Consider the following 18,678-nt stretch of genomic DNA (forward strand, 5'->3'; position numbering starts at 1 on the left):
TGTGTTTGTTATCTATTGCTATGTAACAAATCAGCACTCCATGTAGCAGCTCAGAACAACAAACATGCATTATTTCATATTTCTGAGGGTCGGGAAGGCAGGCGTGACCTAGCTGGATGTCTCGCCTCTAGGTCTCTTATGAGACTGCAATGAAGGTACCGATCAGGGCTATCGTCACACTGAGGCTCAATGGGAGAAGATGTTCTTCCAGGCTCCCTCACGTGGCTGCTGGAAGTCTTGGGCCAGTTGGCCAGAGACATCAGTTCCTTGCCACATGGGCCTCTCCTTAGCATAACTCACAAAACAGCAGCTGGCTTCCCTCAGAGTGAAGGACTGAGTGAGCCAGAGAGGGGACTGTATTTTCCATGTTGCAATTGACCTCTTTCATCTCAGTTGCATTTTATTTGCTTGAAGCAAGTCGCTCAATCTAGCCTGTTCTCCAGGAGAAGCCTCTCTTAAGGGTATGAGTACCAGGGGGTAGGATTGCCGGACATCACTTTAGAGGCTGCCACTAGAAGTGGCCTAGACTTTGCTAGAGATTTCCACGGCTTTGGTGGGAAGAGAGCCCCTTCCAAGTTGGGCTCTGCTAGAAAGAGTCCCCAGACTATCAAAAAATAATTTCTCCATGGTTACCTTCTCTCTTGTATTAAACAATGTCTGTCTGAATGCAGCCACTGGGGTTCTGTTGTTTAACCTGCATGTTCTCTTATGGGGGACCCCAAATACAGCTCGTAAGATATGAGCTATTGGTGTTGGTTATTGTCAGTGTCAGAAAGATCAACCATTCCTCCAAACTTAATTATCACGTCTGCAGACGACTCTGAAAATCTTCCATGCTCTCTAAACTCACTGTCACTTCAGGTGGTGCCTTTCAAAGGTCCTGTCAGAACCTCCAAGTGGCAAGTCTAAAATGGAACTCTCCCACTCCTTGTTCCTTCTATCCATACTGGGTCAAGCAGTGACATTAGCATTTCCTGACCTGTTCCAGGTCGAGCCTCTGAGATATCCTCAAACCGGTCTTTTCACCACTACTCATATCCAACCAGTCATCAAAGTACATTGATTTAGGGAGCTGGGTAGCACAGGAGAAACCTGTGCTGAGCTCTAGAAACTGGGTTAAAATCATGGATAGACCAATTATGACTTCACCAATTAAGTGTGTGTCTATAGGGAGTGGTAATGTAATGTAAGAAAAGTTGGAAAAACTTCAAATTCCATCTAAGTTATAAATTATTTATAACTTAGGAGAATCATTAAAATATTTTGGACAAAAAGGTATGATTTAGAAAGCTAACCATGGCACAGATTTCTTTCTTCTCCCATTTTTCCCTGCCTCCTTCCTTCCTTTCTTCTTTCTATCCTCTCTCTTCCCTCTGTCCTTTCTTCCTTTCTTCATATTCGTGAAATGGAAAAGCGAAGGACGATTTCCCTGATTGATCTCCCCCAGAGAATGGCCTCATTCCTCAGGGTCACCAGAGTATTGTTTGTTCCTCTGCCTGAGCAACTGCTTTGAGGATGCTTGTGGATAGACTGGTCTTATCTCGCTCGTGGACTGGGCCCCTGCAAATCTGTTATTAAGTGCTGAATTTCCTGTGGTTCTTATCACAGGATGCTCCATAAATTACCATCACATTTGTTAATTAAGGAAAAAAATAAGAGGAGGGAAGAATCCGGAGATACTTTGAATTCTTGAAGGTGGGCAGCCTCCAAGGTGACTCCCAATCATCCTCATGTCTTGGATCTACTCATGCCCTTGTGCAAGCCCCTCCCCTGGAATGGGGACCAGACCTGATGACTCACTTCTGCCAAATAGAATATGGGAAAAGTGATGGATGTCACTCCTGAGACTGGATGACAAAATGACTGTGGCTTCTTTCCTGGGCACCTGCCCTCTCTTGTTCTCTCCTGCATTTCCCACCTTAGGAAAAGCCAGCTGTCATATTGTGAGGCAGTTCCGTGGAGAAGGCCCCCGGGACAAGGGGCCCCCACTCTTCCACATCTCCACTGAGACATGAATGAGCTCAGAAGCAGTTTCCCCGAACCCAGTCAACCTTAGGGGAGTCCACAGCCTCCACCAAGAGCTTGACTGTGACTTCAGCCTCCTAAGAGATACTGAGCCAAAGGCACCCAACTAAACAACAGTGGATTTGTGACCCATAGAAACCATAAGATAATAAATGTTTCTTGTTTTAAGATGCTAGATTTTTGTGATAATTTGTTACACAGCAATAGATAGTTCACACAGCAAAAAAAAAGAACAAATCTACTCTATCACTCATTCTTGTAACCATTGGTAATTCTTGTACCCTCAGCCCCTGCACATTCCAAGTGTGTCACTGGGTCTTTGGAGGTGAGGGTAGTAGGCTGGGTGGAGAGAACAGAGGACTTTATGATTCAACCTGGCAGGTTCCCAGTGATTCAACAAGGTAGTTGTGGGAGAAAAAGAGAGACTTTAGCAGCTGATGCCGAAAGTTGACAGTAGCTCAGGCAGACCCTGAGCTCCCCATGGCCTCATGGCTCTATTGCCAAGGCAATGGGATAGTTGGGAATTGTGTGGGTGTCACTGTAGCTGTGCATTTTGTGACTTCTGTCCTTTTTAGGATTGTTGTCAAGGAACATCTGACTTAACTTCCCTTGAAAGCAAGTGCTATAGGTCAGCAGTCCCAACCTTTTTGACACCAGGGACCGATTTCATGGAAGACATTTTTTCCCCTGGAATGGGGGTGGGATGGTTTCAGGATGATTCAAGCACATTACATTTATCGTGCAGTCAAACCCCTCTGCTAATGATAACCTGCATTTGCAGCCGCTCCCCAGCGCTTGCATCACTGCCTAAGCTCCACCTCAGATCATCAGCATTAGATTCTCGTAAGGAGACTGCAACCTGGATCCTTCACATGCACAGGCCACAGTAGGGTTCATGGTCCTATGAGAATGTAATGCCTCGGCTGATCTGACAGGAGGCGGAGCTCAGGCAGTGATGCAAGAGATGGGGAGCGGCTGCAAATACAGATGAAGCTTCGCTCACTTGCCCGCTGCTCACATCTTGCTGTGCTGCCTGGTTCCTAACAGGCCACAGACCAGTCCCATCTGCAGCCTGGGGGTTGGGGACCACAGCTGTAGGTAAAAGAAAGGTTTGGTGAGGATCGCTTAATGCCACCCCTCCCCCAAGGACAGCCTGTTCTCTCCTTGCATTGATGCTCTGCAGCCCATGTCTGTGTGCCCAGTGACAGGGACCGTGTCTGTGGCATTCTTGGGCACAGGTGGGCAATGGCATGCTGGAGAAATATCTTTTGCTATAGGGAAGCAGACATCTGTGTAGGCAGAGGCAGCATGTAGAATGCTCACGTCCTCATCTGTCCTAGCTATTTAGCAGAAGCTGGCCTGCCAGGTGACCCAATCCCAGGGGTGGCAGGTATACATGCCAACTCTAAGTTCTCTGGTGGGGCTGTCACTCCCCTGGGAAACAGCTTGCTCCATTAGCTAATGAGAGTGCCAAAGGGAGATAAATACCCATTAGGCAGGCTCTCCCCTGGGCCCTGACCTTTCCTGCAGAAGCTGCTGCAGACCAGCAGGCCTAGGAGGAGAGGGGTGGAGGGAAGGAGATAAAAGCTGAAAATACCTAAATAAAGGGGCCTGGCTTCTGCAAAAGAGGACCCTGTGATGCCATGCCTTTGTAACTTGGCAAACAGGATTTGATGCTGTTTGAATTTGCAAACTAATGATAAGAAATAATGGCTAAATAGCTCAATAACTGACAGGAAATTACCCTTGTTTCTCCATAACAATGCGGCAAGACGATTCAATTAGGGCTACTGTAGATTAAAAAAAAATATTTGTTTACACGATTCATTTCCAACAATGACAATAGATGGCAGAGATTGCGGGGCTGGGGAGAGGAGGGGCTGGAAGGGTTTCAAACCCTCCCTGGTTGCAGATGTCTGTTGAGGCAGGGAGACAGGCGCAGCTAAAGCTGCTGGCTGGGTCTCTCCATTCAAGCTCTTCCAAGGGACAGAGATAAGCCAGGAGCACGCTGGCAGGATGACCTCTCAGCAGACTGCTCAAAACCTGAACAAGCAGAGGTCAATTGGAAACCAATGAATGGAGTCACCTGCTTCTACCCTGCCCCGTGTGCACCCAATTGCTTGATGGGTGGCCCAGGGGTCCTGGGAAGAGTCCATTGGCACCGGGCACTTGCAGGTACCTGGAGCTGAAGTCATGCCCATTCAGCATTTGCCCCAACCCTCCCTATCACAGCATCTTCTTTCCAGAATGGAGTTCCCATCTGCCCAGAACAAAATCTTGGTGCTATGTTTCATTTCTCAGGGACCTTGAATTAACTGAGAAAGGTTTACAGTTCAGGCTTTGTCTAAGGATGTTTGCAACTGGAAAACCAGTTCTTCAAAACCAAAAATCATTTTAAATTCCAAGGAATGAACCGTTGATGATGGGATTACCAATAGAGGTGGGGAGATAATTTCATGCAAGGAGTTCTGCGTGCGAGACTCCCCAAAGGTTCGTCCTTAGTCACCAGCAACTCTGTCCCACCAGGACAAAAAAAGAGCAGTGAATCAGGGTTCAGGGGTAAGAAAGAGAGTTCTAGAACTCACTGCAAAAGCCATGCATCTGAGTCTGCTCAGCACCTCTGAGCTTGAGTCTCCTTCCTGGTTTTTTACAAACAATTTAACAACAATAAAATACCCCTATAAGTTAGGCAATTCTCTTTGGGCTAAATTATCTTCATAAATCAGAATCTCTCCCTCAATCTCTCCCGATGAGTTACCCCAATGTTTAAAGGGCAGGACAGAAATGGGAAGGCAGCGCAGATTGTGCAGGGATATTAGCTATTTAGGGCAAATTTGTGCTGAGAATCACCCTCCAGTCCCTCAGTGCTGTGAACGCCAGCTGGCAGGAGCCCTCCTCAGCCTGGTGGTTTCGGGGTTCCTCTCCTACCATAAAGGCCCAGAGGCTCCGAGGAAATGGCAGTCAGGAGGGAAGCTGCAGCGAATGTTGTCATTTTTAATGTGGTCAGATTCCCAGGGTGATCTGAAGCACAATTTCTTTCCCATTATAAATAAACCCAGGGCACCCAGCTGAGCCCGCACTTGCAGCCATTCCTTAGTCATAGAAGTGAATCCACATCGCAATTTATTGTTTCTTATTGCAGGAGTTTTCAGAGCAGAAAGTTAAACTTTTATCTGCACATTCCAGTGAGATTCAATCCATCCTCCCTTCCCACCTCCCTCTCACCCCGTCCCCCTCCTCCATCCAACCCCCACACCAGAGAGGCGGGTCTGCAGAGGAGAGAGAGGGCTCCCTTCTCCTGCCTTAGAACCCAATTACAGTTGGCTGTTGCGAAATTAACGTTCACAGCCATGAAATTATGCTATAGAAGCTTTATAGAAATCACTCAATCAAACAGAGTGAAACCTTTTTTATATGGTAATCATTTCCCACCATCAAATTTCATAGGAAAGAACAGTTTGATTGAACCACCTAGTTAAACTGTGTATGAAATTAGTCATTCTCACCATAAACAGTGTTCTGCTGCCTTCCCAGACAAAAGCTAACAGAATCAAGGTAGTAATTGGTTAGGAAACGACAGGTCCTAATTCTGCCTGAATTGTATTCCTGCTTTTTTTTTTACCATCTAGCTGGAAATCCTGGAGTTATGTGCTACAATGGGAGGCTATGTTCCCCTTCTTCCAAGAAGGTCCAACATAGCAGACAAAGACCCAGTTTTTGAACCCTTTTTCTATTAACTAGCAGTGTGACCATAGGCAAGTTCCTCACCTTCTGTGGACCTGGGAAATCAGGAATTAGACTCGATCTCTCTTTGGTCTAGAGTAACGTTATTTGATAGAATCTGTTTCCAATTCCACTCCGTGAAAAGGTTCGCCCCACAGGAGCACTTGAATGAGCCTGCTTCCTTAGACCAAAGATAAAGAATAGAATGGGAGAAAGGCAAGGATAAGATGATGAAATCAGCTCCTTTCTAATAAACCAGGTTTGTGTATTCATAGATGGGAAAAAAATTAAGGTCTGAAAAAATGCGCGATCTCTAATTTTTTATTAAACAAACACTGTACTATTTCATATGCACCCAACATTCCCTTTCCCCATCTCAAATAGCCATTTTGATATTTACTAATTTATGATGATAAGGGCCTCCTTTCCTTCTCCTGCTGAATTCCTGTGGTTTCTCTCTCCCCCACTGGAGCATCACCAAGCTTCCTCCATCCTGCTGACCACAAGGCAGTTTCTGGAAGAAGGTCTTAGGTTGTATCCTTGCATGCATGCATACATGAAAGCCTGCAATTGTGGTAAGTTAAGGATCTGGGCATAACAGTTCCTGGCCGCGAGCTCTCCTTATTTTCCTTGCAGCAGTGCTGTTCGTTGATTTATGACAACATTTTATAAATTCTGGTCACGTGGTCTTAGCAGGGATTCCAGGTGCTTTGGCAGAGCCAGACTTTCAGTGTTTAACAGTTTATAAATCAGTTTCATGCACATTAGCTCATTAAATCTTCACAACCACCCCATGAGACAGATACTCTTATTATCCCCAATATACAGGGAAGACTATAAAGGCTCAGAGAGAGCACATGAGTTTTTTGAGTCGCTCCACTAGAAAATGGTAGTGCCCACATGAGGGCTCAGGGAAGGGTTGAGGCAAAGTGAGGACTTCGTGCAACCCTTGCCAGAAAGCTTAAAATAACAAAATCACAACAATAATAAAATGCAGGGTACTGGTCGGCGGGGGCTGGGCTGGACTCACACCAGATGGCTTTACTCACGTGTCTGAAGGCTTGGCTGGACCTCTCTCCACTCATGGTCTGTCTTTACCCATGGGGCTCTCATCCTCTGGGCTTCCTTTCATCCTTCTCCAGAGCATGGTGGTCTCAGGGTTCAGGAAAGTAGAAGCTATAAGGCCCCATGACACCTTGGCACTGGAGGTCCTATAACATCACCTCCACCATATTCTAGGGTCAAAGTCACAAGAAAACTTAGATTTTAAGGACTAGAGAAATAGATGCTGCTTCTTGATGGGAGGAGCTGCAAAATACTGTGGGCATGGTTTCCAATCTACCACAAATGGTGACCAAGAGTTAGGATTTGGACACTTCTAGTACATACGTGCCCTGTACCTGCAGAGACCTGGGCAGGTGAGCCTACATGGGACAGAAACAAGTTCCCTGGGCTTGTTCTAAAATGCAAGGCAGGGCTACTGAAACTTTCCAGGTTAGTGGAAAGAGCTCTGGTTTAGGATATCAGAGACAGGGGTTCTTGCTCTATGTCTGTTATAAGCCACCTTATACATGGCTTATACCTTATATATGAGCCTGGGCAGTTGAATTCTTTTCTGTAACGAGAAGAGGTGGCCATGCTGAGAGCATGTTGGCAGTGGGGGGGTCAGTTCCTGCTCCTTGCAGGGATGACTGTGGTCATGGGGTGGCTGAGCGGGAGGGTGGTGGTCAGGCCATGCACCCGTCCAGGTGCGCCTTCCCTGCGCGGAGGAGCAGCACCTGCTGCCCGTGCTCATGCATTATCATGCCCTTGATGCTGCAGATGCTGTTCTAATGGGAGACAGATGGGGCCGCCAGGACGCTGCAAGGGGAGAATGCATATCCATGGGGGCCCTGGTGACATGTCCTTGCGTGTCAGATGGTTGATGCATCCAGAGAATCAGCCTTCCCGTTAGGTGGAAACTGCACTGAGATTGCTCTGCAAATGGCCAGTGAGCCCCAGGTTTCTTTCAAGCCCCCTTGTGCTCTGGATTAAGCTAGACTCATAAGGATCCCTGATAAAATTTTTGAGGGTCAAGAAGGATGAGTGGCAATGTGACACATGGAGGGCCCAGGGGCATGCTCAGAAGCACTGCCGGCCCTTCTCATCCTCAGCACGAGATCCCGACTCTTTATATGAGCATCTGGTTCTTCATTCTGGATGCTCTCAAATGGAAGTCCCGCCTCTCTTCATCTTGGAGGGAGCCCGTGTATGACAATCGCCTGTGATGTTGACTCACTGGTCATTTCCCTGCCTCCCGCACTGTCACAGCCATTCAACCTCAGCCACACCCATCTCCAACAAAAGCACCCATTGCCCCTGCATTAGCTTTGACCCCAGGCCCCAAAATCCAAGCAAAAGGATTTTCAGAAGACTTCCCTCCTAAGGTCTTCTGCTGAAAGAAACTATCCTGCATGCACCACGGGAGTCATGGACAAGAATAGTCACAACAGTGCCATTCACAAAAGCAAACACCCCAAGACACCCCAAATGCTCATCTGCAGGAGAATGGATAAATAAAGCATGGGCTATTCATTCCATGGGAGAGTCGACAGCAGCAACACATAACAATGTGGGTGCATCTCGGTAATCTAGTATTAGCAGAATGAAATAAATCCCAAACAATTGCATACAGCACAGCATCCTCATAAAGTTATAAACACGTAATTACTTTTTGGAAAATACATACATATAATAAAACCATATGAAAAGAAAGTCGAAAAAGAAAAATGATTCAGAATGACAGTCATTTCTAGCGGGGAACGGGAGTGGATCCACCCCGTAGCTCAACTTAGGTTATTGTTTGTTTTGGGTGGACAATTTGTAGGTGCTCACTGCACTAGGAAAAAATAACTTACTAACTAAATAGAACATGTAACAGGGACGGCATAGTGGAGGTTGCTGCCTAGGCATTAGAGGGAGAATACCACACCCAAGCTGGTGGCCAGAGATAAGAATTGAGAGGCCATTTTCTTACCTAGAAAACTAGGTTCTCTCTCTCTCTCTCTCTCTCTCTCTCTCTCTCTCTCTCTCTCTCTCTCTCATTCTCTGCCTGACTCTTCATTCCTGCCTTGTGTGACCCAGGGATGGAAAACTCATTGCATCCTCCCTGCCAAGGATCTGTAAGTAATACATTTTTGAACTTACTTCCTTTTGCGGTGGTGTATTGAGATTGTGCCTTCCGTCTGAAGAACCAGGGACTACCTAGGCAGGGCTTTCCCTGGGACACCAGGGAGAACACAGGGCCAGGCTCCCTGTTCCAGAGCAGTGGTCAGGCAGGCAGAAACTGGACATGGTCAGACAAGAGCCACAAGGGTGTCTGCCAGAATCAGTAAGTTTCCTGTGCAAGGGACACCTGGTCACAGGACAGACAACCAACTAGGCATTATGCCATCTTCAGGTAAAAGAAATATCCCCTGAAAGGCACACAGCTTCCCTTCATTTCCTCTTAGGCCAGGGTCCCTGGCCACTCTAGTACAGGAACCCGAGTTTAGCTAGGGTCTCTTAGAACAAAGCAAGCCATGCATAGGCCAGAAACAAGAGTGTGCCATGAACTAAGATTAAGATTAATCCAATTCTATGCACATGAGAAAATCTCTCTGGAGAGGAGCATAAAGAAGCCTCAAAACACCTCCAAGAAAATGACAGAGTCAGCTGGGGGGTGGGCAACTTCCTCTCCACTCCCAAGCCAGCAGGAGAATGAGGGCATAGTCCAAGACGACTTTTAACCTTGTGCAAGAGTTGAAGTCACTGCCCCCATGCTAGTGTCCTGTGGCACCTGTGACAAATTATCACAAATTTTGTAGCATAAAACTACACATGTTCATTATGATAACAATTATAATAATGTATAGTTTGAAACAACACAGGCTTATTATCATTCATTTCCTACCATGCAACAGGTCAGATGTTGGGTTTCACTGGGATAAAATCAGCATGTCAGCAGGGCTGCATTCCTTTCTGGAGGCTCTAGGTGAGAATCTGTTTCTTTGCTTTTTCCAGGTTTCAGAGGCTGCCCACATTCCCTGGCTCGTGGCCACTTCTCCCATCTTCAAGACCAGCAGTGGCAGCTCATGTCCTTTCCCGTCCTCTTGTAAGGACCTCCGTGATTACGTTGAACCCACCAGTAACCAAGCATCATCTCCCCATTTCAAGACCTTTGACTTAATTTCCCCTGCAAAATCCCTTTTGCCCAAGGTAACATATCCACAGCTTCCAGGAATTCGACCCCAGTGTCTCTGGGGAGCTGCTGTTCTGCCTACCGCCCCCCAGCAGGGGACAGACCAACCCTCTAGCTAATTCACACTAACTGCTCCTCTCCATTCCCTTCTGCTCTAGTTGTTTTGGAACCAGCTGCTTCAAGGGCACAGTACTGGAGGGAAAGAGAGGAATTAATAGACTGGGAAGCAGGAACGGTACACATTAAGGGCTTGACTCCATCTCAGAAATCACCAGCCCCTGAGTGAAGTGGGGCCGAATCATTCTCTAACTCATTTCATTGAGCAGCATATTGGAAGTCAGGGCCATAGTAGCTGGACGCACTGAGGCATGCAGTGCTGCTTCGGAGGTAGGAAGCCTGACAATGTGGATTTAAGAGGAGAGTCCAGAAATCCAAACTCCCTTATAGAGATGTAGTCTTGGAGCTGGCAAGCCACTCATTGGAGCCTAGATCAATGTGCAGAATCAATAGCCTCCAGCCAAGCACTGGCAGGGATTCCTCTTTTCTCTTCATCCTCTGCTCAGTAAGATTCTTCTTAGAGTCCATTTTAGGGTAGTGCAACTTAGAGACCTAAGGGGACGCATGGAAAATATATGGAAGATGAGGGAGTTCTCCAAGTAAACAGAACATATAAAAAAGACTAAAAAACATCCTAAGATTGTTTCATTTGAAGGAACCAAAACAATAGAAATAAAAACCACTGGTAAGGAACATACTCATGTTCTCCAGGTCAAGTTTTGTCACACAAGTCATCTGGACACATCAGTTCCTCTCTCTGAAACTCAGTTTCTCATCTAAATAATGTGGGGTTTATACAGGTCCCTTCTGTGTTTGATGATTGCAGTGTTCTTGCCACTTCTCTGCTGCTGGTGCCAACTGCATGTGCTGGGGCTTCTCATGTGCCATTAGTGCCACGTGGCACAGTGACGGACAGGACCTGGCTCAGGCTGGCTCAGAGAGTTGAATGAGTCCTTCTCTTCCCAACTCCTTGTTCTCATTGGTAGCTAGGCATGGCCCCTGGTGGTGTATTTACACCACAGAAATTGGCAAACACTTCAAGGTAGGGTTCTCCCTGCCACCCCCACCAGAACCCAATTACCAGAACCCATCAACCAGACAGCACCACTGCTTTTGCTGGTACCACTTTCAGCAAATATATCATCCAAATTTCAAGTCTAGATTTTCCATATTCTACCTGGACCACCTTAGACCTCATGTGAAAGGCTTTGGATTTAATAAGCTTGTTATCAGCGTCAAATGTATGTAAACACTCAGCCCAGTACCTGTTACATCGTAATCCCACAGTAAGGGTGCTCTTCATCTTCTGTTATCACCAGTGTGAGTTTTAACCAATACTGCTCTGAGTGAGTGAGAGAAAATGCCTCTCTTCCTCTTGCATTTTGCATATTAGAGGAGGAATCAATGCACAAAGCTTGTGTGCCAGTGATTTAGAGATTTTTAAAGGGAAATCCTGATTTTAGAATTCTGAGCTTCTTCCTTCCCCAGCCCACCAGGATTTGGTCAACAGTCTATGGCGGGCTGAGTTGGGAAAGTACTGTAAAGAGAGATCTTATGTTGTTCTTGGAATCATCTCTTCTCTCCAAACTCTAAGGCTTTCTTACCCAACCAAACTTAACTATCCCACTGTCTCTCCCCTTAGGATCAGTATTTTTTTCCCCAAAGCCTCCCCAGTCCTACAAGAAAATAGGCACTTGAGTGGAGGACACCAAGCTTCGTACAGCCAGTGCACAGTACGTGCTAGACATCTGACACCAGCCCTGGGATCCCAAGCCCATACATAAATAAAGGAATCTCTGTTATCAAGAGGCATATGGGTCCAGGGATACTCTGTCCTCACTGAGATTTATTCAAGAGAAAATCGGGTTAAATTGTAACCTAATTGACTGACATTCTATAGAAAGAAGCATCTTCTCAAAATGAAGCACATACAATAAGGATTCTTAAGGGAAACAGGATTGTCTTTTCAAAGGTACATTTGAAGGCAGAAAGAAATTTCTTGTTTTTCAGATCAGTGGTGTTAGGGATGGCAAATACAAGGCATGAGCGCTCAATCTTCCCACGGTGCCCATGGTAGACACACCGAATTGATCACAGCCTTTTCTCTGAGCTCATGAGCAGCCTCAAAACGTTCCTCTAGGCAGCCACTATCCATCAATCAGAGTGGCATGGGATATTGAAGTGTATTTGCCATCCTCAGCTTAGATGAAACAGGGAATGGACAAGACGCTATCATGAGGTCCTTTCTAATCCTAAGGTCCCCCTAACATACAATGATAGCGTTGATGTCACACCAGACTTTCGAATTGCTATTGCCAGACCTGGATAAATATCACAATTAATTTGTGAAATATGTGTGCTGTGTCTACCAAACATAACCCGTCTTGTTTAGTAGTGTTTTTATTTTCCTCTGTATATCATGAAATCTCTCTCTGCCCGCATATTTTCTGCTGATGAAACATTATTGATGGTGGTGGTGATGGTGATTATTATTACTACTATTAATAATAATATTGTGCCACCCTATATTTCCTAGTAAAAATATGAAGATACTTACTTAGTTTGATGAAGTGTAATATTCATCACCTACCTCTTACTTCTTGACTTCCCCAGAGGTCCAAGTGCATCCCTGATATATGGAAGGTACTCAGTGAATACAAATCTGCTTTCCACCCTTTCTTCTTCCTAGTCTTCATTCTTCACATTTGTCAACCAGGGTGCTAAATGCCAGTTTTTGAGCTGATGTCTGTCATTTCAGCACTGAGAAAAAGACACTAGCCCTCATGACCAGTAAATACACACAAAGAAGCAACAACCATTCATTCTCTGCTTTTGTATTGACTCACCTCTGCTAGACACCTTCTTTGCTCTGTTGGACTTTCAGCTCATGACCTTTCTGGAATTTGTCTCTTTATTTTATGGTTGACAAAACCAAAATCCAAACTGAGAAAGTGACTGGCCAAGACTGCACAGGAAGTTGGCGTCTGGATGCAATTAAAACCCAGATCTCCTGGCCGCCATATGCAACTTGAACCTCAGACCAATTCTTTTCACATGACATTATGTTTGCCAGTTAGAGGCGACCTACATTTGGATTGAAAAATTGGACGTTTTCATTAAATCAGATCTATTAAATAGTTCTCAATTACAAATCGAGTTCATCTGTTTTGAAAAAAGTCACTGTGTGTTAGCACTAAGTTAACAGGCTGTGTGTGGGTCAGGATAGATACACAGCTATAGATGGGCATACACACATCTGTGTTTGCATTCCCTCCCACACGTGAATGCCCAGCACAGCACACACTTGTTAATTTAATTTATTTATAAACATAACCTGCCAAATTTTGAGATGATGGATGATTTGGGGCTTTAATAAATCCAACACTGAATGAGCCCAAGAAATTGTCTAGTGTCAGCTTTTCACTAAATGCAATTAGTCATGTGGAAATATTACAGATATAAAAAATAGTCTTTGGCTGAGTTTTATAAATTTGGTAGAGTACACAGAATGCAGGCAAGCTGTTTGTTTGGAAAGAGGAAAAAGAAAAAATGTGGGGAAAGAGAGGGAAGGGGAGGAGGAGGAGAAGGAAGAAAGAAAAAGAAATAGCGAAAGAAATATTGACAAGAAAGAGAGAGAGAAAGAAAATCCCACCTACTCTTGCGGTTGCATTGCTCTTTCCTGTCTGTGCCACGAAAGCATTGCTATTTTTGCAAATCCCTTGTCCAACATACATTTGGTCTTGCAGATGGAATGGCAGCTCTTCATTCTGGTGCCTACACGGCCTTGCTTTAACACTCCTTCAACTCCCCTACAGTCCTCCGTAAGGGGGTCAGACAACTTCCCAAAAGAGCAGAAGCAACAGTGAGTGCAGCTGGCCCTTGCAGCTCATTTGGATCTCCATCAGAGAGCTGCAGCACTGCCGGAAGTCATCCTGCTATACTTCCATTTTGCCTGCACTCCGGCTTCTTCCCCAATATTGTCCCAGCCCCACGGATTTGGTTTCAGGTCGTGGGCAGCGCCAACATGGGGAGAAATGATCACCTTAATGGGATCTGAGGGAGGACTGGGGGTCACCGGCAGCTGGCCCAGGATTGGGCACATAAGGGGTTCTCCATGAACATCTGTTTACTAAATGAATGTTTTTGACTTTCCTCATCTCACCTGAGTTGTGGAAAAATTCATTAGGATCTTATAAATAGATTCTTAAGAAGGTGTATACTATTTCTGCCAGAAAGAGCTCTATTTTTAAAGAGTAAACAGAAACAGAGCAACATTGCTGAGAACTTTTATTTTCTAATGCAACTACAAGCTTTGGTGGAGCACCTTATGGAGCTCATTCTTGAGGTTGACCTGCAAAGTGAGGCTAAGGTGATTGCAGCTGATGCTTTACCATGTGCTGTTTGTTTTCATTGCTCAATCCTGCGACACAAATATGTCTGAGACAATACGGCACAGTGGTTAACACATAGACCCTGGCTGGTTCCACCATGGCTCATGTTGTGAACTCGGGCTCCTCAGTTTCCTCATCTGTAAAGGAGGTCAACAGTACTGCCTATACATGGTTGTTGATGAGGACTAACTGAGCTGACATTTGTAGAGCTCTTTGAACAGGGCCCAGAACACAGTAACTAAGAATCAGCGATGATTTTTCTTAGACCTCATTCTGTAAAACTATGAAATGGGAATAGTAAACCACTCTCCCATTTCCCTTCTGTATGCTATCGATACTAAGCATAACATAGTAAGTGCTCTGTTTGAAATATGGACCCTATTTAGTGGGTTGGGGAGATGTTGCTATTTGTGTTTTGTAAAATCTAGCGTTGGAAATTAGTGTGATGGGAAGCATATGTGAGGAACATTCACATCAAGGGACAGACTGCCATCAAGAAGGGATGCCCGTCAAGTCCCCCGGAATTTTGAGTCACCAACTGCGGGTGGAGAAAAACCCCGATAGCAATAAATAGAATTTGGTGCATAAACTGTGATTTGAGGAGCAAGTCGTGCGGTGTCGTCGGGGCTGGCTTTTAAACTTAATTATGCACATGTGTCTCCGGCAGAGTTTATTGAATCATATGGTGTAAACCATAAACAAACACTAAAAACCTGGCTCGGTTGACGGCTACAAGCTACAAAATGATCTTTAAAGATCAAATATTTATTCCAAAATCCCAGGAGCCAACCTCTCTGCATTAAAGTCAAAAGCAAGTGATCCATTCCTCCTCAACAGTAGCTTATGAATCTTCTCCCTGATTGGAATACACACAAACAAATTATCGTCCCCCGAGTGCCACGCCGCACGGAGGAGCCTATTTGGGTGACACACCAAATGCATAATCTAAAGGATTAGTAAATTGCCTTGGCAGTGAATTATCTCCGCAGAGCGTGACATAAATCAACCCCGGGATGCGCCATTCAGGGAATGCAAACGCCCGGGCTCCTCAGTAGTTCTCCGGGATTTTCTCTAGCAGGGCCTCATTAGGCCTGGGGAGGCTGAAACACCCAGCAGGGTGGCATCTGAGGGTGGCTAATGGGAAGAGAAATGCAGACTTTCTATCCTCTGCCTTCTGCAAACAGTCTTATGATTAGCTGCAAAACCCAGGCCTCCTTCTCATTTCTTGGGGAAGAGAGGCTCTAGGACTCTACTGCTATATGAAAATTTCAACCATGAAAAAAAAAAAGAAAGGCTCTACTCTGCTCCCCACCCCCACCCCCAAGCTGCCTCCTCCTTGCTAATTTCCATCCCATTTGAGATCTGAAATGCAAGCTGGTATCACCAAGCTTTGTTTCAGTTCTGGATTGTTCCTTAGAAATACCCCGCCCCACCCCACCACCACCTTTGTTTTTAATGCAGCAATTCACAAGGCAGCTCAGAGTTCATAACTCTGTCCGTGGCTGGTGGCTATGCCCGTGTGTTTTCACCACAGTTGTATATGTATGCACATATAGATATTGAAGCATAAGTATAAATAATATCTGTGTGTTACGGCCCATTCGAGGGAAGCCTCCCTCCTGCAGAGACTGTGTGCTATCTGCAAATGACCACCTGGCCCTGTCCATCTTCCAAGACCCTGAAAATCCAATCAAGCCTCCCAGGTAAGAAATGTATTAATGCAGATTCGGACACATTGGGATGCTGATTCCAGCTAAACCCGGGGCAGCAAAAGTAAATAAATAAATACTCACATGGAGATTTTATCTCAGGTCTGAGGTTTTGAGGATCCTGTCGCTGATGATGTCGAAGCCATATTTAAAGACAGGGCAGAAGCCTGCTGCTTATACACTGAGCAAAAACCGTATTACTGTTGCTGTTGCTGCTGCTAAGACCATTGTTTCCTCGACCCTAATCCTGCTTTGTTGTGTTTACTCCGGTTTGACCTTGTGTTCTCTAAACGGATATTGCCAGCTGAGGTCCTGAGGGCCATAGGCACCTAGAAAACAGACCTGGCTTATTACGAACTACTGTCTTTTGTGAAGAGCTGATATTTTTAATTTTTAAAAAAAGCAACAGATTTTTTTTCTTCTCTTGAAAAACAAATCAGAAGATTGGGTCTCACCGGGCCCCCACAGCTACATGAAATACCTCCAAAGTTGGGTATGCTCTCCCCAGGTGCCACAGTCCCCACTATTCCCTATTGCCCCCAGATACTAAAGCCCAGCCCCTTCCACACCGATATACCTATCTGGCCAGTGTAGACATGTATATATGTGGCTCCCAGACCCATCTGATGCCCCCATGATGTGGCTAGAGTGGGGCCACCTGTCCGAGGAGAAGCCCAGCTCTGGAGGCCTCTGTCCTCGAACCTGTCTTCGTCACAGATGGATTTCTGTTCCCACATGGAGTTATTCATACTCCAGGCCACCTTTGAGAGTAGGGGGCGTTTCCTTAGCTCTCACATCTCTGCAGTCGGGGCCAGACGAGAACAATCTGGGACCTCAGGTGCTGCCAGGCCCAGTGGCCATCTTTCAGGCCCCCTGGATGTTGACAATTCCTTTGCGTAGGGCAGCCCAGACCAATCAGTTAATATCCAGACCCGGGAAGCAGATTAAGAGGATGGAGGAGAAACACCCACTCTGGGGGTCCTTCCTACAGAGGTTCAGACAGTCCTAGCAGCCCTGGCAGAGGGGATGCCATGTGGGCTGGGTGGGCACTAAGTACATGAGGCCTATATGGGGGCACAGACAGCTTGGAGTCAATTGGGAAGCAGGGGAGTTAAGAATTTCTGATGTCCGGAAGGGGCCTCGCCCAAGAGCCGGAGTGGTTCGATGCTTCCCCGTGGCTGGCTGCTGAGCTATTTCACAACACTGGTGACACTCTGCAAGGCCTTTGCTGGCTCTGTGACAGTCATCACACTTCTCTGTATTTTCACACCAAGAGAGTCCCCTTAAGACATTGCACTCCTTTCTCAGTTCCTAAACATCGAAGACATGGTTACCTATTTCTTGACGACCTTCCCCCACCTACCCACCCAACCCACATGGATATGAGAGTATTCTGCAAAGCATCCTTGTGGAAATGCCTTGTTTAACCCACATGCTGGTCCCTATTCACTCCTGTGGCTGTCCTCATTTGTAGAGGAGGTCCCTTCACCCCACGCTCTGTAAGCTGCCTGGTATTGCACTGAAGCCCGGAGTGTAGACACTGGTTTTGGAGAGCATTAGCCCAAATCCTTCAGGTTCTTGTCTACAACTCCATATTCCAACAGTGGCAGGTACTAGAGTGAGTTAATATGATTCTGATAAAATCCGCTTAGCACTAAACCTCCTACTGCTAATGACGGGGTCTAGCTCACTGCGTTCCTCCACCAAATGCACCTTCCAGAGCAACAGTGCTTTGCTTCCTTGCTACTATCTCACATCCTCTGCCACCAACTGTGTGGCAGTTTGCTCTGGAATTTTGTCAGCACTAAAAGGATCTGAGTGCTATTCAGCAAGTCCACAAGAATAACAGTTGATGGTTCAAGGCCAGGAGGAGGTGGACCATTATTGGCTACAGATACACTGGGCAAGAGATGCTTCCTGACTCTCAGGCCATACCCACCACTGCCTCCTGCAGGGGACAGCTCTTTGGTCCCCTTTGAGATGATGACACCTGTGCCCTTTTGATATGGCCTCTCCCTTTGGATTATCTCCTCCCCATAAAGTCCAATTCACAGGGACTCTGCTCTCTGGCCAAGACCCTGGGGGATTTGAGTGTGTGGTGGGAGAGATGCTGGAATACTAGCAGTGGCCAGTCAGGTCCAGCAGATGGTTTCCCCAGGAATCAATCAAGCTTGAACCAGAGCTCTGGAAGTCTGCCTTGGCACACGTAGCATGCCAGCGTGTGCTAGGGCTTCTCATTAAGCAGACCTGGGACAATCTGATCCTGCTCCATCCAGGGAAAGGGGTGAAGTGTTGGAAGAGAGGGTGCCGGGAAGATCACTTGCTTCTGAGCATGAGCAGTTGCAGCTGTGTTCACACAGCTCAGGAAGCTCCTCCAGAGTTTGCATCTCAACCTCCACCTTGAAGCACCTGACCTGGTTTCCCCAACACAGCCTGTCCCAACCAGATCAGTTCATTCGAGATAAGTCTGACGGAGAAGCATGTTTTGCAGCTCAGTCTTGGTTACTCATGGTGATGGGAGACTCAATCCTTGTTCCCTGAGCCCTGTCTGGGC

This window comes from Microcebus murinus, chromosome 24 (genome assembly GCF_040939455.1).
Source record: "Microcebus murinus isolate Inina chromosome 24, M.murinus_Inina_mat1.0, whole genome shotgun sequence".
Lineage (NCBI taxonomy): Eukaryota > Metazoa > Chordata > Mammalia > Primates > Cheirogaleidae > Microcebus > Microcebus murinus.